Genomic DNA, 27,783 nt, shown 5'->3' on the forward strand with positions numbered 1-27,783 from the left:
TAAAGATGACTGTCTGAAGAGAACGTAAATTTCCACAGTCATTGATGATATGGGGCTGCATGTCAGGTAAAGGCACTGGGGAGATGGCTGTCATTACATCATCAATAAATGCACAAGTTTACATTGATATTTTGGACACTTTTCTTATCCTATCAATTGAAAGGATGTTTGGGGATGATGAAATCATTTTTCAAGATGATAATGCATCTTGCCATAGAGCAAAAACTGTGAAAACATTCCTTGCAAAAAGACACATAGGGTCAATGTCATGGCCTGCAAATAGTCCGGATCTTAATCCAATTGAAAATCTTTGGTGGAAGTTGAAGAAAATGGTCCATGACAAGGCTCCAACCTGCAAAGCTCATCTGGCAACAGCAATCAGAGAAAGTTGGAGCCAGATTGATAAAGAGTACTGTTTGTCACTCAAGTCCATGCCTCAGAGACTGCAAGCTGTTATAAAAGCCAGAGGTGGTGCAACAAAATACTAGTGATGTGTTGGAGCGTTCTTTTGTTTTTCATGATTCCATAATTTTTTCCTTAGAATTGAGTGATTCCATATTTTTTTCCCTCTGCTTGGTCTAAAAAAGTAACCGTTACTGCCACAATTTTTTTTCCTGATTTCTTATAGTGTTTCTTAAAGCCAGAAAGTTGCCATTTGAAATGACTTTAGTTTTGTGTCATGTCTGTGATCTGCTTTTTTTCTACAAAATTAAACAACTGAATGAACATCCTCCGAGGCCGGTGATTCCATAATTTTTGCCAGGGGTTGTATGTGTGTTGAATGCAGCAACAACACATGCTCCCAAATCTGACCCAGTAACTTTTAGTGCACCAGATCAATCCAAAAAGCAACTTTTAGTCTCTTTTATTTCCAAACTCTCAGTGTGGTGGCCACAGAGGCCATCGTCACTGTCTGCTCAGCGTAAACAAAATCCATTTTGGACAAACATCATTGAAGCAGATTCAGATCACAAAGATTTACTCGGTTCATTTTCACCAAAACACCTTCTCCACAAAGATTTCACCATAATTTGTTCTAGTGTTTACAAACAGACCAGGATGATCACATAACCTCCGCCCTTCTCTGTCCGTTAGCGGCGCTAATAACTGTGATGCCCTTTCACAACAAGAAAACAAACAGTAATCACAGAGCTCATCAGAAATTCAGCAGGAAAATGCACCAGAATCGGCCATCTGTAAGCTGTCTGAGGAAAAAATATTTTGTGATGATTCCAATTGCACAAGCTGAATCTATTTACTGCAGCTTGAATATGTGCACAAAGTAGTGTGCTGTGTGCATGTGTACTTTTATTATCATCATCATTATTAGTAGTATTATTATGATTATTTTTTACTGTGTGCATGCATGAATTGATGTATGTCCAGGAGGATGTGGTTAATACACTTGCTTCAGTAAAACAGAAGGTCCCCACTTCAACAACCTCCGTGCACATTCTACATGTACAAGTAATGTGCAGTTGCATCAGGAAGGGCATCAGACATAAAACCCGTGCCAGATCAACATGCAGATCTATGTCGGATCTGCTGGCGTGACCTCGAGAGTAAAAGAGGTGAAGCCAAAAAGAACATGAGGATGTTACGCTGGAATAAATCAGAACTTTTCCAAAGACAACAGTGACAATTGCAAGTGGAGCTCAACTGCAGAAGTGTCGCCGGCTGTCACAAAGGGCTCGGAAATGAAAACATTTATAAATCTGTATGGATAAAGGAAGAGAGAGAATGAGGCAGAGTGAGAACGAAGAGGCTGACACATTTCAGTGACAATACGCCTTACAGCTACTTTCTCTGTGCTTTTTATCTGGTGCCGCTGGTGAAGAACACTCATGAAAGTCACGCAGGGATTGCATTGCGAACGGCACCATTAAAGATACAAAACAAACATCACCTGAAGCTGGAGAAAGTGCATTTGACGGCTTACCTCAAATCACATTTATCAGTTTGTTAACACTGAACTGAAAGCGCAAAAACACACTTGCAGGCTCCAGGCTGCCATCAGTGTGTGTGTGGGGGGGGGAGAGAATTACAACCAAAACCCAACCCAGAGACTTTTTTTTGTTGCAGGTGATGTCATAACAGTGGCTTTCAGCCTAGGCTAACAAACAGTCCACCATGGGCCAAGTCTACTACATCCAAATCACTGAAAAGCAAAGTTCAGAGTTTCACTTCAATGCACCACATAAATATAAATCACCAAGAACTTCCAATAAGTAGTGCTGAAGGCATCATGCTGTCATTGACTGTGATGGAATGATGTCTTCCTATTCACATGTGCATCTATGGGTTAACTCTGCTTCAAATGTATGCAGCATGTTTCTTTGATTGTCCAGTAAATCCATTTTAAAGTTAACACATTTACTGACATTTCTCCTGAGTGACAGAGCAAATCCAACAAGATGCACACGTTAACAATAACATTAGCATTTGGGATAGTGTTGGGTTTGCTGTTAATGGCTGTATCACTGTCAGGTTCACCTGGATTCTTTGTAGAACAAGAAAATACATCCATAAGGGCCCCTTCACACATAGTGTGAATTTGTACAACTCAGGGCGACTGACATCGTAACAGCTCGTATGAGCGAACCACAAAACATCGCACCAATGGGCAGGTGAGTACGATCCCGGTGCATTCGGGTTCCCGCATGCACGAACCCGGGAACGCCGTGTGCCAGCAGCTGCATGATATGTAACTACATCGTGCAGCTGCTGTGAAGAAAACATAAATAAAAATTTTTAAAAAATGCATGCTGTGACGGTTCCGTGCACGTGGGAACACAGCAGCTTTTCACAGCTGCTGTGAAAATAAAAAAATAAATAAAAATTACATGCCACCCACAGGAACCGAACTCACACTTTCCAGAAGCTCAGATTGCCAGGCAGAAACTTTACCTCTGAGTTACCATTGCTGTCCTGTGAAGTAGCAGGAAACTGTCTGCTATCAGGAAGGACAGGGACGTAATAAAAAAATAAATAAATAAAACCACACACCATATAAAAACACCACATTGTATTGGATCCCTCTTATCAGGCGGACAATACAAATATGTCAATGTCAATTTTATTTATATAGCACATTTTCAACAACACCAGCTGCCCAAATTGTTTCACATATTAAAAAAACAATATCAAAAACATTACAAAAAATAGGGCAATTACAAGCCAAATAAACAAAAGACAAGTTAAAAAAAACAAAACAGATATGTACAGCTTAAATTGTATTAAAAGACAAAGCAAAAACATACAAGCAGATTTAAAAGACTCTAGAGTTGGAGCAGCTCTGATATGTAAAGGCAGACTGTTCCAGTGTTTGGGCGCAGCCACTGAAAAGGTCCGATCACCTCGAGACTTTAATCAAGATCTGGGCACATTTAATAAAAGCTGGTTTTCAGACCTCACTGATCTGACTGGTACATATGGAGTCAAAAGCTCTGAGAGATATTCAGGAGCCAACCCATTTAAACACTAAAAACACAAACAACAGAATCTTGAAATCAATCCTAAATGCGACCGGGAGCCAATGGAGCGAGGCAAGCACAGGGGTAATATGCTCCCGCTTTCTCGTCCCCTGTGAGCAGTTGTGCAGCAGCATTCTGGACTTGCTGCAGACACTTTAGAGAGGACTGGTCCATCCCACAGTAGAGTGAGTTACAATAATCTAAATGAGATGTTATGAACAAATGAATAACTCGCTCAAAAACACAAGCTGGAAGGTAGGTCTTTACTTAAGATTCTGATTTGGTAAAAACTGGCCTTAACCACAGAATTAATTTGCTTGTCCATTTTAAAGGAGCTGTCAAAAATTACCCCCACGTTTCTAACAGAGTCATGTACATAGGGAGACAAAGGACCAAGCACATCAGTCGAGCCAGCAGACAATATAGGACCACAAACAACAATTTCACTTTTTTTTTCTCATTGAGAATTAAAAGGTTTTGGGCCAACCAAGTTTTTACTTCCTGCAGACAATTGACCAAAATAGCAACAGAATTTGAGGGGAATTTAAGTGGCAAATAAATCTGCAGGTCATCTGCATAAAAATGAAAGGCCATGTTGTATTTTGAGAGTATAGTGCCAAGTGGCAACATATAAAGGGTGGGGCCTAAAACAGAGCCCTGTGGAACACCATAATTTAAGGGTGCTGAACTGGACTGGAGAGGCCCAAGGTATACAGAGAAACTTCGGTCTCTAAGATAAGATTTGAACCAGTCCATTGCCATGCTTTTAAAACCAGCATAATGCGCCAAAGGGGACAGTAAGACACAGTGATCAACCATGTCAAAGGCTGCTGTCAGATCAACCAGAACAACCAGAGTCAACAATTAAGAGGAGATCATTTAAAACTTTTAGGAGTGCTGTTTCAGTACTACGAAGAGATTTGAAGCCAGACTGAATTTTTTCAAAAATGCAATTAGACTCCAAATGAGACTGCATTTGATCCATCTGTTCCTCTGTAGATGGCCCATGGTCACAGACGTACAGTACAGAAATGACATGAATGAGAAGCAGGGCACTATTATCATGTCCACATCTGCTGGCGGCGTGTGCAGCTGGCCCAGTGTGTGTGTCCTGCCCGACACACGTGTCTTACCTGACAAGCGTGTCTTGTGGATGGCACACTGCAGGACAGCCGTCCCCAGCTGTGACGTCCAGATCCACAGCTCCCCACAGCTGCTCCTGTCGGTGGCCACACCTCCTGTCAATTCAGCGTACACACCAACCTGTCACTGTCTGTTTGCAAAGCCATACCCGTGGGTCACTTAGACAAATTTCACATCCACCTTGACAGTGATTGTCTGCAAACTGTTTTCGTGATGATAAGTGCCATGTGAGTGGTGTTAGATGTTTGTGTGTGTCAGCTGGAATTTGGCCGAAAGCTGCTGCGAGAGGGTTTGATGGGCTCTTACAGCGCACACTCTTTCTTTCAGCCACAGCAGTGATTTTATACATTTTGCATACGATTTCTGCTTCATGTGCACTTTATGTGCAAGTCGACTAAATTCGCACTATGTGTGAAGGGGCCCTAATGAAAGACTGATTTACAGTGTCTTTGTGATGACATCACAAAGAATTTGTAACATGAATTCGTATGTACAGATGAGGACATTGTAAGCCACGCTATGAAATGTGACATTTTCTTCAAAATTTTCCCAAGTGCTTTTTGAAGGAAATGGGATAGGAAAAATAATTTAAAATCATTTATAAACCAAAGGAGGGTTTGCTATATTTACCTATTACAATAATCATATTTATTATATCAGAGACATTGGATTTAAAAAAATCCATATAAAATAAATAAAAGTATATATTTAAAAGTGTCAAAACCTGGAGTGTCATTTATTCTAACTAATAACCAAGTGGTGTCCAAAGTATTCCAGAAAGGGCCAAGAGGGTGTAGGTTTTAGGTGTAGGTGTAGGCAGGCTTGAATGATCCCACAGCAACGGTTTTGTGCAGGAACACAGTGTGAGCAGCTGGAATGTGTTGCACCACATTGCGCTGCTGCTGTGGAGAAACAAAATAAAAACCACACATTATATAAAACACCACAATTTCCAATATTTAATCCCTCTTATTGAGCGGACAATACAAGTATGATCCCTCTGTGCTTCTGTTTATGACCCATGGTCACAATTGCACAGTCATGAAATTACATGATTGAAGCAGTGCGCTCTCATTATGTCTTATTATGTCCAGCCAGGTATATAAATAATTATTACAATCACCGGACACTGATAGATTAGATATTGGTGTATAATGCATGAGAACCACTTGGTTGATATAAATAATAAATAAAAGGGGACCCAATGTGGTTAAATAATGCTGGTTAAATAAAACATAACTGCCACTCACGGGATTCAAACCTGCAATTTACAAAAGCTCTGATTAACAGACGGAAACTTTACCACTGTGCTACAATCACTGTCTTATGATCAGAATGTAAAATGCCTAAAGTCAACATGGAGATAAATGTATTTTTTTTAAAAAACAAATTAGACGATGTATAGAAGAGGACGTTTTTGTCATCTTTAATTACAGCGAAAAAAGTCGTAATAACTGACAAAATGGCATTTGTTACAGCGTATTTTTGGTGATACGTGACTGAAGGTGCTGTATTTGTCACACTGTTGTCCTGTGGCACGTGTGTCCTGTGAGCGGCAAGCCGCAGGACAGATACCGCATCATGTGAAACAGAGCTCACGTGGGTGATAAGATTGGCCGCTGTGTGTTCACATAATATGATGGTCCGTTTCACCTGGGACAGCCTGTCAATTTACACGCTGTGCGCTCGGCCGCTGCAACCCTTTGCAAACAATATATTTTATATATGTTTTTATGTATTTCCACGTGAGGATAGCAAGCAGACACACACGCATCACGGTGGACAGTCATGTCCTTCAAAACACAGTACGTGTTCCCCGGCTGGGACATCCAGGACGAGAGATCTCAACAGCTGCTACTGTTGGCAGCCACGCCCCCTGTCCATTTGGTGCATGGACCAATGCGTGACTGTCTGTGTTATGTGATCATTTTTCTTAGTTTTTCTAAGAAAGAAAGAAAGAAAGGGAAAAAAATAAAAATAAAAAAGCCATTTATTTTCAACATGCAGAAATCAGTGTGGAAGATATGAAGCACAACACACTTTTTTCACTTATGGTTTTATTCATAAACAACTAATTCCGGACAGTTTCTCTCTGTCATTTTTACAGAGAGAAAATATTACACATATGACATATCTTTTAAAGGAATGTACTAAATTGTGCAGGTTTTGACAAAACTCTGAAAAACAATTGAATACTAGATTAAAACAGGATTGGACACAGCCACATGAGGGTGTCCTTGTGCCACACAGTTCAGCAGGCAGATGCAGCTGTCCGTCAATAGTGTTAAAAAATTATTTTAAATAGTTCAGTATAAAACCTTAATAAATGTCTTTTATTACAAATGAAAAAATGTCCTATTTCTAATACACATTTATTTATAAAAACCAACACACGTTACAGTAACTTGTGTGTTGGTTTTAATAAACCGGCCACCAGTGAATCACAAACCTTCAGAATTTAGTGCATTCCTTTAAAAGATATGTCGTGTGATATTTTTCTCTCTGTCAAAATGACAGAAGTACTGTTAATATCAATAACTGTCTCGAATTAGTTGTTTATGAGTAAAACCATAAGTGAAAATGTGCGTTTCATGTCTCCTCCACACTGACTGTCTTTTTGCATGTTGAAAGTAAATTACTTTTTTCTTTCGTTCTTTGGGGCAACAACAGCCGGCTTGCTCCACTCTCTTCTGTTGAGGAAGGACTGAGCTTATAGCATCTGACTATTGCAAGACATGCAACAGGTTAGTACCAAAATGTATGATTTTGATTTACTATGCCAGCAAAAAAAAAAAAGTTTGGTGACTGAAAGCTATCGGATATAAATTTAGCAGAAGCTAAGTGGTCTGCTGATGGTTTTCAAAATTAGCTGAAAAGCTAATCTGCTAGCATAAAAGTTAGCTTTGCTAATTAGCAGAACTGTGCCCACCACAGATATATATGTATATATATATATATATATATATATATATATATATATATATATATATATATACATATATATATATATATATATATATATATATATATATATATATATATATATATATATATATATATATATATACACACAAACACACACATAAGACACACGATAATAATAATCAGTGATTTATTTCAGACTTTAAGTAGAAAAATTATTCAAATTATATGTTGTGCAAATAAAGCATACAGACAGAGCACATATCATTAAAATAAGATCCAACTTTCAAACTGAAAAAAGAAGAGCATAAATAATAGTTTTAAGATTAACTTTTTCTTCTCTCCAGCTGCTCCGGTTTCCTCCCACATCCAAAGACATGCAGGTTGGGTGGATTGGCAACTTCAAATTGTCCGTAGGTGTGTGAGCGGGTGTGAATGTGTTTGTTTGTCTGTATGTGGCCCTGTGACAGTCTGGTGTCCTGTCCAGGGTGTACCTTGCCTCACGCCCTATGACTTCTGGGATAGGCTCCAGCCCACCGTGAGCCTTACCTGGAGTAAGCAGTTGAAGATGAGTGAGTGAGTGATTGTAATATTACAATTCTTTCTCAGGAATAAACAGTCAAACACTAATCAGTGATCAGCATATAAGACGATGTCACTTGTGGAGATGTTCTCCGATATTGTCGTCTTATTCATTATTATTATTGCCACATTCAAGGATAAATTCTGGTTCAGACAAAACAGTAAAAGATGTTATTCTTCCTGAAGAAACAAAACGGCTTCATCACTTACGTATTTCTGGGGACTGTGAAATTGTTTCTCTTAGTAGCAGCACATGAAGGAGTTGGAAGTGTCCTCTAAATACTCGTATGCTGCCATGTTTCATTTCTGCTCCTTTGTTTTCTCTAGAGTTGTGTGAACAACTGTCGACAACAATCACAACTGCAATAGATACAAACAGGAGTGAAACAGATCAATCACATCTCCCCTCTCATCACTTCCCAACTTAACTTGCTCCCACCCACAGCCCAGCAGAGGGGAAGGCAGCTGCTGGTGGCACTAAGATAAAGCGGAGAAAGTTTGCTTCCATTGAGGTTGGGTTTCTGTCGTGGCGCAGCGGGGTGTGAGTGGGAAAGCAGTGAGAGAGGTGGGCAGGTGTGTCTGACTGTGCAGGAGAGGTTTCGTTTCCAGGTTACCTCTGCTACACTTCAGCTAATCATCAAACACAGTAGTCAGTCCACCCTGCAGGAGCCCTGAATGCCACGCAGCCATCCCCCCCACACACACCTACACCCTCCCGCGTTGGCCTCAATTAGCAGGGAATTAAAGTCCTGCGTTACGAACGGGATTCATGAGGGAAGCTGTTGCTTAATTACAGCAGCTCTCCATGTGCTGCTGGAGACTGATTGCAAAGCAACACAACCCACAAATCAGCACCATCCCAGCCCTGTTTGGGGTGTCCTCATTGAAATCAGCAGGCAGATGCAGACTACTCATTTAGCTGATACAACAGTGTGGTGGAAGCATCATAATCTTTGTGCCTTTTTCTTCAGCTACTGACAACAACAAAACCAATAAGTTTATTTTGTAGGATGTAGAAATAGCTGAAGAAGAGATTTGAGTTTGGGCGCCATCTTCCACCTGGCCCAAATCATCACACACAGCGTCAAGTGTCACTGATAGCTTTCACACCATGTACACTCAACAAAAATATAAACGCAACACTTTTGGTTTTGCTCACATTTTGTATGAGATGAACTCAAAGATCTAAAACTTTTTCCACATACACAATATCACCATTTCCCTCAAATATTGTTCACAAACCAGTCTAAATCTGTGATAGTGAGCACTTCTCCTTTGCTGAGATAATCCATCCCACCTCACAGGTGTGCCATATCAAGATGCTGATTAGACACCATAATTAGTGCACAGATGTGCCTTAGACTGCCCACAATAAAAGGCCACTCTGAAAGGTGCAGTTTTGTTTTATTGGGGGGGATACCAGTCAGTATCTGGTGTGACCACCATTTGCCTCATGCAGTGCAACACATCTCCTACACATAGAGTTGATCAGGTTGTCAATTGTGGCCTGTGGAATGTTGGTCCACTCCTCTTCAATGGCTGTGCGAAGTTGCTGGATATTGGCAGGAACTGGTACATGCTGTCAAGACCACCGTGCATCTGCCTTTATCTGCTGGCAGGATAAGGATGCTTTGGTCCTTCTGCAGTGCTGACAAAGCTTTCTGTTCTTCTCCTGTGATGTTGGACGGAGGAGGCTTAGCACTGTTAAGCACTGCTGTGACTCTTAGTCGGAGTTCCCCAGTTTCTGACTCTGACAAACTGTTATGTTTAATGGCTGACTCTACTGCAGTGATGTAATCTACTGTCGGTATACGAGGTCTGTTAGAAACGTATCCAACCTTTTTATTTTATGCAAAAAATATATGGATTTGATTCATATGTTTTTACGTCAGCCAAGCTTGAACCTTCGTGCGCATGTGTAAGTTTTTTCCACGCCTGTCGGTTGTGTCATTTGCCTGTGGGCAAATCTTTGAGTGAGCACTGGTCCACCCCTCTCGTCGTTTTTTCATTGCGAGGAAATGGCGGAATGATTTGGGCTTTGTTCCATCAGAATTTTTTCAGCCCAGCTCTCCACAATTTCTGTTATACTCACTCGACTGGTAAGCCACTGAAAGCCGAGATAGGCATGTCCGAACTTGTCCTCTGACACTCCAAAACGGAGGCGTTCTTTGTCTCGCTCCATCAGTGGCTCCGTCATGACGCCCGAAGCCTCCGCGCGGCTTTCCATGACAAAATTTCTTGTTAAAAGTGAAATCTGCCGGAAAATGGCTGATGTCCAGCTCTTGTGATAACCAGAGAAATTGCACACGACGGTCTCGGATCCACACAGCCATCCGTTTAGAAATGATCTGGTGGTTTCTGCCTGTTGATCGTGGCTCAGAGCGCAGCGCGCCATGCGCCATTGTGGGCCGTCCTTAAAGCGGTAGTAACACTCCTTAATCTCTGTGAAGCCCATAAAATTTTCACCGAAAGCCATCTGAATTTTCCGAATGGTTTCCAACTGCCTGTCTGTAACAGTTTCTGAAAAAATTCTGATGGAACAAAGCCCAAATCATTCCGCCATTTCCTTGCAATGAACTTTGTGATCTTATTATGGGCCTCTTCCCCCACTAAGGTTTCTAACCTTTTGTGAAGACTATCAAGATTATTTTGGAGGTCTAATATTTTAAAATGAAGCCTGCTAATTCTAAGACCCAAAATCCTCCTAAGGTAACTGTGCTGGATCTTTTCTGCTGTGTGACCTGCTTCTAGTGCCTTTTGCTTCATGCATTTGGGAATAACATTGTTTTGTTTGCATCTCAGGTTAAATCTTAAGTGGTTTCTAAAGTGGTTTCTTGTAGCGAATGCATACAGATTGGCCACGAATAAAACATTTGTATTACGTCTGCTTTGCATCTGATTAGCGGACAATTTGCGAATGCATAACAAACAGTTACCTGCCAGTCATTGCCAGTCCAGCTGTGGAGATGTACAGATGTAGTTATGGATCCCCAAAGATGTAGTGTGATAGTTGCTGCCATCCAACAACATCCAACAACAATCAACTTGTCCAAGTCCAGCAATTGCTCCAGAGGCTGTGGTGTTGGTGTGAATAGTGATGCCGAAAGGCCCGAGTGCGCTTCTTTTATGACCGCAATGCAGATGCCATGCACATGCAATACAACCACTGTTTTCGCCACACGTGCGCGATGCATTCTCAATACATCTGTAATATTTCCGTGATAATCGCAATGCGTCCGATCCTTTTCCTCAATACATGCATTATACATCCATGATTGTTCCTCAGATATTCGCTATACATTATTAATATATCCTTAATTCAATATGGGACATTTGTCATTTTTGGCCAATTTGTCCGTAATTGTATACTCAATTCATGCGCAATTAATACTCCCCCCAGTGGGACCGGGCCCTAAGATCACAGACAACAGGTGCTAAAATGTGTGGGCAATCCAAAATTTGGCTGTTGGGGTTGAGACCATTTTGCCGGTGATTTACTAAGACAAATTGCCAAATTGCGTAAATGATAGCGGGCAGTAACATGAAGTAGAAAGCAGTATGTAAATGAGGATTTTGTGCATGTTAATGGCTTTAAGTTCAAAATGCAATTAAATCAGCCAGTTGCAGGTATGTGCCTAGTGACTTGATGCACAAACTCTGCCACAAAACTGAGCACGTTCATGTGCTGGCAATTACAAAAAAAAAAAAAAAAGAAGAAGAAGAAGAAGAAAAAGAAAAAACAGTGTCCTGTTTCAGACATTTAATTATGATCCATCTATGACATTTTAACAAACTGTTGAATAATTGCATTCTGCTGGTGGATTGCACATTCCACTGGCAGAAGTCAACATAATTATTCACCAGTTTGCTCAAATACAATAGATGGAACAATAATTAACCATTTCAAATAGGAGATTTTTTTCTTATGTTTGCTTGTTGTAATAGCCCATGCATGAGTGAGTTCATGCACTGTGCAACTTGTGTCCACAGCTATGATTTCCCACACAGACTCTGATATATGCATCTGTGTGTGATCCACCTGTTATGCATGGAGACATTTAGTCTTGAAGTAACAAACTAAAACTTAAAATTAATGTTATATTTTATTTCTTAATTCTCTGTGGTGTCTGTGCTGGAAAAAGCATTCTGGAACAGCAGTATATTAATAATAATAAGCTAACACAAAAGTTTTAAACTCACAAAATACAGATGCTGTCAGCACCCACTGAATTTCCTTTTGACCTCAGTAAATGTGCAAAACTATTTCCATATTTCCTTCCACAATTTTTGTACACTCAGGTGGACAAGCCCAAATTGCATATCACCCATTTAGGGCAATACGTGCTATTACGCACATTTGAAAGATACAATCCTCAGTCTGCTCTGTTCGTAACTCAGCAGGGACTTTTTTTGCGAGTGCAGTGGTGTTTGTACACATTTTAACAAATATAAACCTTTAATAAATCATGCCATAGGTGTTCATGGGATTATCTTTGTCCATTGGTATGTTGGTCTTAAACTGAGGCGTGGTCAGGTGTACAGTTGATCCACTGTTGCTGTGAGGCAGCGGAAAAGGAGTGCATCACAGACCATGTTCACCAAAAATATGGCCTAACATTAAGTGCAGACTTTTCCTGCTAGTTAGGGGATGTCAAAGAACACGCCAAACACAGCAAATTCAGGCCTCAGAGAAGGTTTTTCACCAAGAGACAGCAGGGAGATATCTGATTGGATAAAATGAAGCTGTCTTCTATATGAGCTGCTCTGGAAGTAAAAATAATAAATAACTGTCAATAAATGAAAACTAAATCAATGATTTGGAACAGTTTTTGCAAAATGCATGTTGCATGAATGAAAATATTACATTTTGAAAATAAAAATTCTCTTTCTAATAATGGCTAGGCCAGCACAGAAAGAATTACAGTGGAGAAAATAAGTATTTGATCCATAAATTCCAGTACTGCCTCTGGTACATTTGCAATTACTAAAAAGCTGAAATTGACTTTTAACACGATCGCTTTTAAAAGCATCAAAAGTGAAAAAAGACCCAAAGAATGAGCCAGTATTTCCATGTTTGACCATGCTGCCTCCTGTAGGAAGCTGCACAGAAGAATTCTGAGAGCACCCACAAAATGAGGTCTCTACTAATTGTAATGCTCCGGTCAGGCGGAGGTCTTGAAAAATAAAGTCATACTAACTTATGGTTTTGTGAAAAATACTGATAGAATAAGTCCATTAATGTCAATTCTGTCATTTGTACAAAGTTAAAATATAACATATATCTTTTAATGTGAATAATGCACTAATTCTGAGGTTTTGTAACAAACACAGACTGCAAAGCATTCTGGGTAAAAGTGCCTCTGCTAAACACTGATTGGTTCAGTCATTCCTTATGTAAACCAACACGTTAATGTGACGTGTGTCGTGTGTTGGTTTAAAGATAAATGTGCTTTTGTAAAATATTCCATTTTTATTTGTAAAAACAGGCATTTTTACGGAGCCCTGGAAGTGTCATTGCAAAATGTTTTGCATGTGGAGAGAATGTTTGATGATGTGTGCACATTTTATGATGTTGTAAAACGTGCACTCAATATTAGTAAGTAAGTAAGTAAATTTATTTATATAGTGCCTTTCACAGACATAAGTCACAAAGCACTTCACAGGTTAAAATGCAATAATAAAAACATAGATAAAACAAAGGACAAGGTTAACAATTGGTCAGTTCTGAAAAGCCTTATCTTGACACATAAATGTTGGCTTTACACTGTGCATGTTTTGGCCATTTTTCAGATGATTTTTCATTCGTGCGAGAATTTTTTGGACCGAGTTTCAGGTTAATCGCGCGTCATGCATCGTGTAGTGGAGTAACAAGCTTTAACATCTCATGACCACCTCCTGCTGCTGAAGAGCTACAAAGCATCCAACCGCAGAGCTGTCTTGTAATGTTTTGTTGTTGTTGTTGTTTTGTTTTTAAACTTAATTTGTAAAAAAAAAAAAAGCCATTTGCAAAGCCAAAAAGTTGGTTTGACCACCATTTGATATAACCGGGTCAAAATAAATAGAACACGGCCATCTACTGGTGCCCAGACGCTTAGTACTTGGGGCGAATACTGCCATGAACACTACTGGCCAGTAGATGGCAGTAGTGGCCTTGAAAACTTGCCAAACAAAATTCCAGATAATCCGTCTGCTACATTTAAGATGCGTGGAATTTAAATGCAAATACAATAATGTATATATATATATATATATATATATATATATATATATATATATATATATATATATATATTCACGAGAGTTTTAGGCACTAGAGTTTAATGCTGTTGTCCGTGGAGCATGAACAGAGTGTCTGAAATGCATTTGTCCTGTCGTGAACGTCTGAGATTACCCTATGCTACCCATAATGCATTGCTGGGTCACCAGGTCTCCTTTGCCTACGGAGGATAGAGTCGTTTTTTTCTGAAAACAGCTCTCTTCTGTTTGCAGAGGGTAGAACAATATACCTATTAGGAAACTTTTAACAGGTAGGTCTCAACTGCTTTTAAGTTTTAAAAATGTTTTATCACTGTTCAGGTTGGTTTACTACGTTATCGGTCTAAATGTTATCGGTCAGCAATTCATCGGAAGATAATTAGTCCGATGATGGTTTTTAAAGTTATCTAAGAAGATAATCCAATAATGAAAACATTATCTTCGATAATTATCTGTTATCGGATTATCGAAAGTGTGCCCACCACTGATCGTAGGTACACTTCAACTGTGACAGAATCTAAAAAAAATTCAGAAAATCACATTACATGATTTTTTAAATAATTCATTTGCATTGTATTGCATGAAAAACGTATTTGATACAATAGAAAAACAGACCTTAATATTTGGTACATAAACCTTTATTTGCAGTTACAGAGGTCAGATGTTTCCTGTAGTTCTTGACCAAGTTTGTACACACTGTAGCAGGGATTTTGGTCCACTCCTCCATACAGATCTTCTCCAGATCTTTCAGGTTTTGAGTTTCAGCTCCCTCCCAAGACTTTCTGTTGAGTTCAGGTCTGGAGACTTACCACTTCAGGATCTTGAAATGATTCTTATGGAGCCCTCCTTAGTTGCCGTGGCTGTGTGTTTGGGGTCATTGTCATGCTGGAAGACCCAGCTGCGACCCATCTTCAATGCTTTTACTGAGGGAAGGAGGTCGTTTGCCAAAATCTCACAATACATGACCCCATCCATCCTCCCTTCAATACAGTGCAGTCATCCTGTACCCTTTGCAGACACACACCCCCAAAGTATGATGTTTCCACCCCCATGCTTCATGGGATGTATTCTTGGTGCTGTACTCATCTTTCTTCTTCCTACAAACACGGTGAGTGGAGCTGATACCAAAAAGCTCTATTTTGGTCTCATCTGACCACATGACCTTCTCCAATGCCTCCTCTGGATGATCCAGAGGAGAACTTCATTGCGAACTTCAAACGGGCCTGGGAATGTGCTGGCATGAGCAGGGGGACCTTGCTGCCCTGCAGGATTTTAAACCATGACAGCGTAGTGTGTTACTAATGTAATCTTAGTGACTATGGTCCCAGCTCTCTTCAGGTTATTCACCAGGTCCTCCCGTGTAGTTTTCTCAGAATCATCCTTACCCCATGAGGTGAGATCTTGCATGGAGCCTCAGACCAAAGAAAACTGACAGTCATCTTGTGTTTCTTCCATTTTCTCATAATTATACCAACAGTTGTTTGTTGTCTTCTCACCAAGCTGCTTGCCTGTTGTCCTGTAGCCCATCCCAGCCTTGTGCAGGTCTATAATTTTGTCCCTGATGTCCTTAGACAGGTCTTTGGTCTTGGTGGATAGGTTGGAGTGTGATTGATTGAGTGTGTGGACAGGTGTCTTTTATACAGGTAATGAGTTCAAACAGGTGCAGTTAATGCAGGTAAAGAGTGCAGAATACAAGTGCTTTTTTTTACATTCTGTGTCTCACAGTTGAAGTGTACCTATGATAAAAATTACAGACCTCTCCATTCTTTGTTGGTGGAAAAACTTGCAAAATCGACAGTGGATCAAATACTTATTTTCCCCACTATATGTGAATAGAAGAAATCTTACATATTTTAATTCAATACATGAAAAAGGCAAACAATAACAAAGGGATGTCTTTCTTCTTCTTTGTCTTTCGGCTGTTCCCGTTAGGGGTCGCCACAGCAGATTAATCATTTCCATCTCACCCTGTCCTCTGTATCTTCCTCTGTCACACCTACCACCTGCATGTCCTCTATCAGCACATCCATAAACCTCCTCTTTGGCCTCCCTCTTCTCCTCCTGCCTGGTGGCTCCATCCTCAGCATCCTTTTCCCTATATACCCTGAGCTGTCCCTCTGATATGTCCCTCTTAATCTTGTCCATTCTTGTCACTCCCAAAGAGAATCTCAATATTTTCAGCTCTGCCACTTCCAGCTCCGCCTCCTGTCTTTTTGTTAGTGCCACCATCTCTAAGTTGTACAACATAGCTGGTCTCACTACTGTCTTGTAAACGTTCCCCTTCACTCTTGCTGATATTCTTCGGTCACAAATTACTCCTGCCACCTTTCTCCGTCCACTCCACCCTGCCTGCACTCTCTTCTTCACCTCTCTACCTCTCTCTCCATTAAATTAAACAGTTGACCCCAAATATTTACACTCATCTACTTTCACCACTTCTACTCCTTGTAACTCCACTATTCCACTGGGCTCCCTCCCATTCACACACATGTACTCAGTCTTGCTTCTACTAACTTTCATTTCCCTTCTCTCCAAAACATATCTCCACCTCTCCAGATGAGACTCAACTTGCTCTCTCCTCTCACTACAGATCACAATGTCATCTACAAACATCATAGTCCATGGGGACTCCTGTCTGATCTCATCCGTCAACCTGTCCATCACCACTGCAAACAAGAAAGGACTCAGAGCTGATCCTTGGTGTAATCCCACCTCCACCTTGAATGAGTCTGTCATTCTGACTGCGTATCTCACCGCTGTCACACTATTCTTGTACATGACCTGCACTACCCTAACATACTTCTCTCCCACTCCAGACTTCCTCATACAATACCACAGCTCTTCTCTTGGTACCCTATCATAAGCTTTTTTCTAAGTCCACAAACATACAATGTAACTCTTTCTGGCCTTCTCTGTACTTCTCCAACAGTATTCTCAGAGCAAACATTGCATCTGTAGTGCTCTTTCTCAGCATGAAACCATATTTACCATTTACAAATCTTTACCTGTTTTCTAAGCCTAGCTTCTACTACTCTTTCTCATAACTTCATGCTGTGGCTGATCAACTTTATGCCTCTGTAGTTACTGCAGCTCTGCACATCACCCTTGTTCTTGAAAATAGGAACCAGCACACTTCGTCTCCACTCCTCAGGCATCCTCTCACTTTTCAAGATTTTATTAACCAGTCTGGTTAGAAACTCTACTGCCATCTCTCCTAGACATTTCCATGCTTCCACTGGAATGTCATCTGGACCAACTGCCTTTCCACTCTTCATTCTCTTCATAGCAGCCCTCACTTCTTCCTTACTAATCTCTTGTACTTCCTGATTTACTCTCACCACATCATCCAGCCTTTTCTCTTGCTCATTTTCTTCATTCATCAGCTCTTCAAAATTTCCCTCCACCTTCTCAGCACACACTCCTCACTTGTCAGCACATTACGATGTGCATCTTTTACCACCCTAACCTGCTGCACATCCTTTCCAGTCCCTTTGTCTGGCCAATTGGTACAAGTCCTTTTTTATTCCTTAATATTCAACTTCTTGTACAGCTCGCATTATGCCTTTTCCTTCACTTTTGCCACTTCTCTTTTTGTCTTACGCCGCATCTCCTTGTACTCCTGTCTACTTTCTTCATCTCTCCGACTATCCCAAAACTTTTTCGCCAACCTCTTTCTCCTTATGCTTTCCTGGACCTCTTCATTCCACCACCAGGTCTCCATGTCTTCCTTCCACTGTCCAGATGTCATACCCAGTACTGTCCTAACTGTCTCCCTCACCACATCTGCAGTACTTTTCCAGTTGTCCAAAATTGCTTCCCCTCCAACCAGTGCTTCTCTCACCTGCTCGCTAAATTTCACACAACAGTCTTCCTCCTTCAGCTTCCACCATCTGATCCTTTGTTGAGCTCTCACTCTCTTCTTCTTCTTTACCCCTAAAGTCATCCTGCAAACAATCATCCTATGGTGTCTAACGACACTCTCTCCTGCCACCACCTTACAGTCTCTGATTTCTTTTAGCTTGCATCTCGTATAAAGAATGTAGTCCACCTGTGTGCACTTTCCTCCACTCTTATATGTTACCCTGTGCTCCTCCCTTTTCTTAAAATAGGTATTCACCACAGCCATTTCCATCCTTTTTGCAAAATCAACTACCATCTGTCCTTCCCCATTCCTATCCTTGATACCACATCTACCTATTTAGTTCCTCATCACCTCTGTTCCCTTCACCAACATGCCCATTGAAGTCCGCTCCTATCACCACTCTTTCATGCTTGGGCACACTCTCCACCACCTCATCTAACACATTCCAGAAGTCTTCTTTCTCCTTCATCTCACAACCTACCAACCTACCTGTGGGGCATATGCACTGATGATATTCATCATCACTCCTTCAGTTTCCAACTTCACACTCATCACCCTGTCAGACACTCGCTTAACTTCCAACACACTTTTAACATACTCTTCCTTTAAAATGACCCTCACAACACCATTTCTCTTCCTGTCCTCACCATGGTACAACAACTTGTACCCACCGCTGATGCTCCTGCTCTTGCTTCTCTTCCACTTGGTGTCTTGCACACAATATGTCAACCTTTCTCCTCTCCATCATATCAGCCAGCTCTCTTCCTTTCCCAGTCATACTACCAACATTCAAAGTCCCCACTCTCATTTCCACCCTTCTAGTTTTCTTCTTCTCTCGCTGTTTGTGGAAACATTCTCCTCCTCTTCTTCGTCGTCTTCGCCCAGCTGGCACCCTGTTGGGCAACAGCACCGGTGGCCGATGTTGTTAACCCGAGTCTCGACCGATCCGGTATGGAAATTCGATTCTTAGTCTGCATAGGTGGGTTGGCTTGTTTTACACTGGATGCCCTTCCTGACGCAACCCTCCTCATTTATCTGGGTTTGGGACCGGCACTCAGAATGTACTGGCTGCACACCCCATGTGGCTGAGTTAAAGGGATGTCTTTATATTATTATTATATTTTAAAAACAGATTTGGAAACAGTTGTTTGACAAGTGAACTCTGAGGACACACAAGTGGGAAAGTTTCTCTTTACCATGTGCATTCTGTTGGGCACAAAATTACATGTGATGTTTTCACATTCTGTATGCCAATGCAGCTTTTTATGAAAAAAACTGAATGATCATTCTTTTTGTCTGCACCTGTGTGACACCAAAAATAAGGAGAGAGAGAAAACTCTCTTTGAATGTCTGACAAAAGCTCAGAAGAGCCACTTGTGTCTCGGCAGCAGCAGGCTGAAGTGGCTGCAATATTCTGAAATTAGCAGTGACAAGTGGATACTCAGGAAGCCAAGTGGTACACATGTCCCCATGTTATTTTCATATTTCATATCAAAAAGCAGCAACAGAATAGACATCATTTTTAAAAACCAATCTTCCATCAGAGCTAAATTCAGTCGGATTCTGATAAAATCTAAACATCAACCACAATATGACGCCAAAGATTCCAGGTTTTATCAAATACTGTTTTATTAATATTTTCCTAGTCACAGCTGTGGGTTTGTGTATGTTCCTCTTTATTGGATTTCAGTTTCGGAAACTCATTTCTCAACCTGTTTTTGTAAATAATATCACACACAGTGCGTATGTGTGTGTGTATATATATATATATATATATATATATATATATATATATATATACACAACCCCTGGCAAAAATTATGGAATCACTGGCCTCGGATGATGTTCATTCAGTTGTTTAATTTTGTAGAAAAAAAAGCAGATCACAGACATGACACAAAACTAAAGTCATTTCAAATGGCAACTTTCTGGCTTTAAGAAACACTATAAGAAATCAAGAAAAAAAGATTGTGACAGTCAGTAACGGTTACTTTTTTAGACCAAGCTGAGGAAAAAAGTATGGAATCACTCAATTCTGAGGAATAAATTATGGAATCACCCTGTAAATTTTCATCCCCCAAACTAACACCTGCATCAAATCAGATCTGCTCGTTGACATTGACCCTATGCCATGACATTGACCCTATGTGTCTTTTTGCAAGGAATGTTTTCACAGTTTTTGCTCTATGGCAAGATGCATTATCATCTTGAAAAATGATTTAATCATCCCCAAACATCCTTTCAATTGTCCAAAATATCAACGTAAACGTGTGCATTTATTGATGATGTAATGACAGCCATCTCCCCAGTGCCTTTACCTGACATGCAGCCTCATATCATCAATGACTGTGGAAATTTACATGTTCTCTTCAGGCAGTCATCTTTATAAATCTCATTGGAACGGCACCAAACAAAAGTTCCACCATCATTACCTTGCCCAATGCAGATTCGAGATTCATCACTGAATATGACTTTCATCCAGTCATCCACAGTCCACGATTGCTTTTCCTTAGCCCATTGTAACCTTGTTTTTTTCTGTTTAGGTGTTAATGATGGCTTTTGTTTAGCTTTTCTGTATGTAAATCCCATTTCCTTTAGGCGGTTTCTTACAGTTCGGTCACAGACGTTGACTCCAGTTTCCTCCCATTTGTTCCTCATTTGTTTTGTTGTGCATTTTTCGATTGTGGAAACATATTGCTTTAAGTTTTCTGTCTTGATGCTTTGATGTCTTCCTTGGTCTACCAGTATGTTTGCCTTTAACAACCTTCCCATGTTGTTTGTATTTGGTCCAGAGTTTAGACACAGCTGACTGTGAACAACCAACATCTTTTGCAACATTGCGTGATGATTTACCCTCTTTTAAGAGTTTGATAATCCTCTCCTTTGTTTCAGTTGACATCTCTCATGTTGGAGCCATGATTCATGTCAGTCCACTTTGTGCAACAGCTCTCCAAGGTGTGATCACTCCTTTTTAGATGCAGACTAATGAGCAGATCTGATATGATGCAGGTGTTAGTTTTGGGGATGAAAATTTACAGGGTGATTCCATAATTTTTTCCTCAGAATTGAGTGATTCCATATTTTTTTTCCTCTGCTTGGTCTAAAAAAGTAACCGTTACTGACTGCCACAATCTTTTTTCTTGATTTCTTATAGTGTTTCTTAAAGCCAGAAAGTTGCCATTTGAAATGACTTTAGTTTTGTGTCATGTCTGTGATCTGCTTTTTTTCTACAAAATTAAACAACTGAATGAACATCCTCCGAGGCCGGTGATTCCATAATTTTTGCCAGGGGTTTTATATATATATATATATATATATATATATATATATATATATATATATATATATATATATATATATATATATATATGGATGGATGGATGGATGGATGGATGGATGGATGGATAGCTTTATCATCATTATCATTACAACAACGAGATTTCCATGCTCACATTCCACAGACAAAGACTTATTACTTGTTTACTGTAATAATGGCACACATCAGAATTAAAACAACACATAAACATTTGACATTGTTTATGTGCACTAAACTTGAAACAGTCCATTTTCCAAATTGAGGCGATGTGAGTGTGTGGTAGCCGCTGCAGCTGGAGTCGCGTCGCTGCCAGCTTGGGGGGAATGGGGACCTGCTGCAGCTAAAAACCGCGCAGCCCCTGCAGGGGAAGGGGTGGAGTGAGTGGTGGCTGGGATGGGGTGTGTGATGGGGGAGCAGGAAGGGAGGTGAAGGGAAAAATGGAGCATGCTTCAGTCTTTGTCCATGTGTAAGTCTGTCAGTTTATTGTCTTTGTGGGTTGACATAAGAATGGAGCTGAATAATCTCACCAAGGCCTGAATAAATTCCTCTGGAGATAAACAGTGGGCAATTTGTCCTTCAGGCTCGATAAGCCTGGAATGTTGTGGTTGAGCAGTGAAAAACACTTTTTAACAGTTCCACTTGAACAACCAAATCCCAATTATGAATTAAGAATATTCCCAATTATGAATTAAGAATATTCACCGGTTCCGAAACCTTCAACTTCAACTGCAAGGCACGCATCTGCTCCAAGATGTCATCCAAGATGTCATCCAATTTGCATCTGAGTTCAAGAGTCATCGCAGTCTGAGAATGCACTGCCTTGCCAACCTCGTTAATCATGATGGACAAGCGAGGGGCCGTGGTTCTTGATGCCACCGTCTTGCCAATTTTCCGGTAGCTCAGGGCAGCACATTGGCCAAAAAGTACCAGCCTTGCTACCATGAGACCAAAAATGAATAAATCCTTGACGTCCTCAATGGAAAAAGGCACCAAGCATGCTACACGCCAAGAGCTCCAGGAGTCGAGAACATAGCCTGCAGGATACGTTCCATCTGGGCAGTTAGGATCCCCCGGTCCTGACCTTCTTGTAGAAAAAATGGTGTCAACAGCGTTCAGAGACCAGCTGATCAATTCCATGGTAAATCCAAGAGTAGTCCAATAATTCCAGTATCCAATATAATTTGAGGAATTCACAGTCTGGTGAAGTAGGGACTTGAAGATTAAAGCAGAAAGCAGAGATAAGGGAGAGTGGAGGAGATGCGACCACCCTCGTCGGAGTCCCAAGCTGTCTGTCAATCGGACTATCTATATCTATATCTATATCTATATATATATATATATATATATATATATATATATATATATATATATATATATATATATATATATATGTGTGTGTGTGTGTGTGTGTGTGTGTGTGTGTGTGTGTGTGCGTGTAGTCCGATTGTCCGGGACAAGTCAAGGATATGATCGGACAACACGAATTCCCTATAACAATGCTCGAATTGGACAAGTTAAATTTTTCTTTCTAATGTGGTCAAATTATAATTTTTTTTGCCATTGTTACACGACTCAGGGCTTTCTCGGAGTGTAAGCGTCTGCATTTGGCAAAATTGCTGACGATTAGATAGATAGATAGATAGATAGATAGATAGATAGATAGATAGATAGATAGATAGATAGATAGATAGATAGATAGATAGATAGATAGATAGATAGATAGATAGATAGATAGATAGATAGATAGATAGATAGATAGATAGATAGATAGATAGATAGATAGATAGATAGATAGATAGATAGATAGATAGATAGATAGATAGATAGATAGATAGATAGATAGATAGATAGATAGATAGATAGATAGATACTTTATTGATCCCCTATAAGGGGAAATTCATCTGCCCGAGAGCATACATACATACACAATTCATCCATACAATAAAATACCAATAAATAAGACAAATATAAAAACACATGGAAGTAAAACTACATTAACAAGAAGCATTAAACAATCTCATGGCGGCCGGGACAAATGATCTCTCTCTCAGTCCTCTCAGTCCTGCATCTCATGGAGAGGAATCTGTCACTGCGGTTGCTTTTCTGAGCAACCACTGTGTCATGTAGAGGATGAGATTTGTTGTTAAAGTAGACCTGCATTGAAATAAATGTGGTCAGATCTCAGAAAGAAATAGCTGATTTGTATTTATAAGACCCTTATGAATGTAGTAAAGTAAATCTGTAAGCCCAAATTTGTAATTCAGCGGAGAAATCTTTGTTTAAAAATGACAAATTTGCAGCTAAAATTTAGCCCTCCGTGAAAACAGTTTGTACATCCGGGTCATTTCCATGACGTCGGGGAGAAGACGATGCGCTTGTGCCTTCAGTCCGATCAAAAAAAAAAAATTGAAATTGATTTTATCTGTTAGTAATGTTACTGTTATACACATCCAGATTTCAACATCCAAAAGTAAGCTGCAATGAATGCGAGATACAGCTCTGCATGCTCAGATCAGCGGTGACATCGACAACGGGCGACATTCTTCTCCGTTCTTCTCTGTTTTGATGCAGAGCGGCCAGTAACACCTGCTGCCCGCAAGGACAGACTTCCGTCCATCCATCCATCCATTTTCTTCCGCTTTATCTGGAGTCGGGTTGCGGGGGCAGCAGCTCAAGCAAAGCCGCCCAGACCTCCCGATCCACATACACCTCCCCCAGCTCCTCTGGGGGAACCCCAAGGCGTTCCCAAGCCAGCCGAGAGACGTAGTCCCTCCAGCGTGTCCTGGGTCTTCCCCGGGGCCTCCTCCCAATGGGACGTGCCCTGAACACTTCTCCAGCGAGGCGTCCAGGGGGCATCCGGAAAAGATGCCCGAGCCACCTCAACTGACTCCTTTCAACGTGGAGGAGCAGCGGCTTGACTCTGAGCTCCTCCCGAGTGACCGAGCTCCTCACCCTATCTCTAAGGGAGCGCCCAGCCACCCTGCGGAGGAAACCCATCTCGGCCGCTTGTACTCGCGATCTCGTTCTTTCAGTCATGAGCCAAATCTCATGACCATAGGTGAGGATCGGAATGTAGATTGATCGGTAAATCGAGAGCTTTGCCCCCCTACTCAGCTCTCTCTTAACCACGATGGTCCGATACAGCGACCACATCACTGCAGATGCTGCACCGATCCGTCTAGCCAACAGAACCACATCGTCCGCAAACACCAGAGACGAGATTCTGTGGTTCCCAAACCAGACCCCCTCTACACCCTGGCTGCGCTTAGAAATTCTGTCCATAAAAATAATGAACAGAACCGGTGACAAAGGGCAGCCCTGGTGGAGGCCAACGTGCACTGGAAACAGGTTTGACTTACTACCGGCAATGCGAACCAAGCTCCTGCGGCGGTCGTACAGGGACCGGATAGCCCTTAGCAAAGGACCCAGGACCCCGTACTCCCGGAGCACTCCCCACAGGGTGCCCCGAGGGACACGGTCGAATGCTTTCTCCAGATCCACAAAACACATGTGGACTGGTTGGGCGAACTCTCATGAACCCTCGAGCACTCGATGGAGCGTGTAGAGCTGGTCCAGTGTACCGCGACCAGGACGAAAACCACACTGCTCCTCCTGAATCCGAGGTTCGACCATCGGTCGAATTCTCCTCTCCAGTACTCTGGAATAGACCTTACCGGGGAGGCTGAGGAGTGTGATCCCCCTATAGTTGGAACACACCCTCCGGTCCCCCTTCTTAAACAGAGGGACCACCACCCCAGTCTGCCAATCCAGAGGCACTGTCCCCGATCACCACGCAATGTTGCAGAGGCGTGTCAGCCAAGACAGTCCCACAACATCCAGAGACTTAAGATACTCAGGACGGATTTCATCCACCCCAGGAGCCTTGCCACCGAGGAGCTTTCTAACCACCTCGATGACTTCGGCCTGGGTAATGGATGAGTCCGCCTCTGAGTCCCCAGTCTCTGCTTCCTCTTTGGAAGACGTGACGATGGGATTGAGGAGATCCTCGAAGTACTCCTTCCATCGCCGACAACATCCCCAGTCAGGGTCAACAGCTCCCCACCCGCACCATAAACAGTGCTGGTGGAGAGCTGCTTCCGCCTCCTGAGGCATCGGACGGTTTGCCAGAATCTCTTCAAGGCCGACCGATGGAGGACAGACTTCTTGCGGCAAAATCCACAGCACCGCACGGTCTCGGTAATCGGAGCCACAGAGGTCCGTGGCCGCTGAGAGAGGTTTATATCTTTTTAATGACTTGAATTCTTTGCAGGTCCCGCATCCATACCCTGCAACAGTAACACCGGAGGCTAAAGACAGTACATTTTCAATGCGACACCACTCAATCAAATGAGCGTATGGAAAAAGTCCCCAAAAATCATTTTCAAGCAACAATAAAAGAAATTCATACTCACCAAACGTACCGCAAGACAGCGGAGGTCGGTCTTGAAGTCCTGAGTGATTTCTCTCACCAGGCGCTGGAAGGGCAGCTTGCAGATCAGCAGCTCGGTCCTCGAGGACCACAATGTAAATAAGCATCCATATTGGAAGCGTTCTTGTGTTATGCGGTATTTTTATGTATTATTATATAATTTTATTGCCAAATAAAATAAAATTCTGGGAGCAGTGGATTTCTGTTTGCGGCGGATCTCTCACAGCGCCACGGTGCCGTGAGACTTCTTCACGCCGACGTTGAAACTTCTGCAATAGTTCGCCAAATGCACAAAGTGTAATCACAGCGGCCACCACGTTGTAATCCAGAATGGCCACGGGACACAAAATGACGTGACCGATACGTCACATGAAAACCCTCTATAAGAAAATAAAAAGGTGCTTTTGTAAGAGATGCAAACTGACGTAAATCCACAAATTACAGTTGGCGCATGCAATGCATGCTGGGATAGGGTCTTCTCTCTGACGTTGCAGCGTCCCGGATGTGCTGACAGTTTTGCGGAGGGCTAAATTGTAGCTCTAAATTTGTTATTTTTAAACTAAGATTTCTCAGTTGAATGACAGATCTGGGCTTGCAGATTGACTTTACTACATTCAGAATGATCTTATGTATAAATATAAGTCATTTTTTGGTCCAAAGAGCTGACTGCATTTATTTCAATGCAGGTCTACTTTAATAACAGAATTCATAATACACCTCAACCTACACTCCACCAATTCACCCACAGAGACCACCTCCCTCCCCATCACTGACACGCACTTCCTGACAAATTTGTCCAGTCTGTTACTGTCCCTAACAGACAAGCTGTTCCCCCAACACACAACAGCAAATAATAGAGCACTGACCACAACAGATTGATAAAAAAGGAAAAGCATATCGCTACAAACATCAACAGATTTCAGTCTTCTGAGGAAGAACAATCTGCTTTGTCCCCTTTTATACTCTGCATTTACTTCCACCGACCAGTCCAATCTATTGTCAATGTGGACGCCGAGGTACTTGTATGTGGAGACCACCTCAATGCCCACATTGTCTGTACTGACTGGTTGTTGTGCTTTCCTCTTGCCAAAGTTAACTATCATTTCCTTTGTTTTGCTGGTGTTCAGTACCAGCCCGTTGCACCTGCTCCAGTTGGTGAACTCCTTGATAACTGCCCTGTATCTGTCTCATCCCCATCCCTCACACAAGCCACCACAGCTGTGTCATCAGAATATTTCTGCATATGACATGTTGGAGTCCTGTAGGTGAAGTCAGATGTATACAATGTGAAAAGAAAAGGGGAGAGAACCGTTCCCTGGGGAGCGCCGATGCTCATTTGCACAGTTCCAGAAATTGCCTGCCCCAACCTAACGTACTGTGTTCTCTCTGTCAAGTAGCTGTTGATCCAAGAGATAAATACCTGCTCCACACCCTACGTCACAAGCTTATCCCTCAGAATAGAGGGATGGATGGTATTAAATGTGCTTGAGAGTGCCCTGTGCAGCATGAATAATATGGCATCCTCCACACCCATATGCGCTCGATAGGCAAACTGTAAAGGGTCGAGTGCAGGCTGTAATTGTGGCCAAAGAAGCCAAAGAAGAAGCCTCTCAAGTGTCTTCATAACCACAGATGTCAGGGCCACCGGTCTGTAGTCTTTGACCCCTGATGGCCTCCCGACCTTGGGCACTGGCACAATGCACGCGGTCTTCCACTGCCTTGGCACCTGCCCTATCTGCAGGCTCTGAATGAAGAGCACCTGCAGAGGCACTGCCAGCTGCACAGCACAGTCCTTCAGGAC

At 41.7% G+C, this 27,783-nt stretch overlaps 1 long non-coding RNA gene across 1 annotated transcript; it reads left to right on the plus strand.

Moving 5' to 3' along the window:
- Positions 1 to 27,783, plus strand: LOC117502072. The gene is made up of 4 exons (XR_004558172.1): positions 1 to 11; positions 1,746 to 1,750; positions 5,374 to 5,384; positions 27,574 to 27,783. It is a non-coding gene; the product is annotated as an uncharacterized LOC117502072 (long non-coding RNA).

Source organism: Thalassophryne amazonica, chromosome 2 (assembly GCF_902500255.1).
Source record: "Thalassophryne amazonica chromosome 2, fThaAma1.1, whole genome shotgun sequence".
Classification (NCBI taxonomy): domain Eukaryota; kingdom Metazoa; phylum Chordata; class Actinopteri; order Batrachoidiformes; family Batrachoididae; genus Thalassophryne; species Thalassophryne amazonica.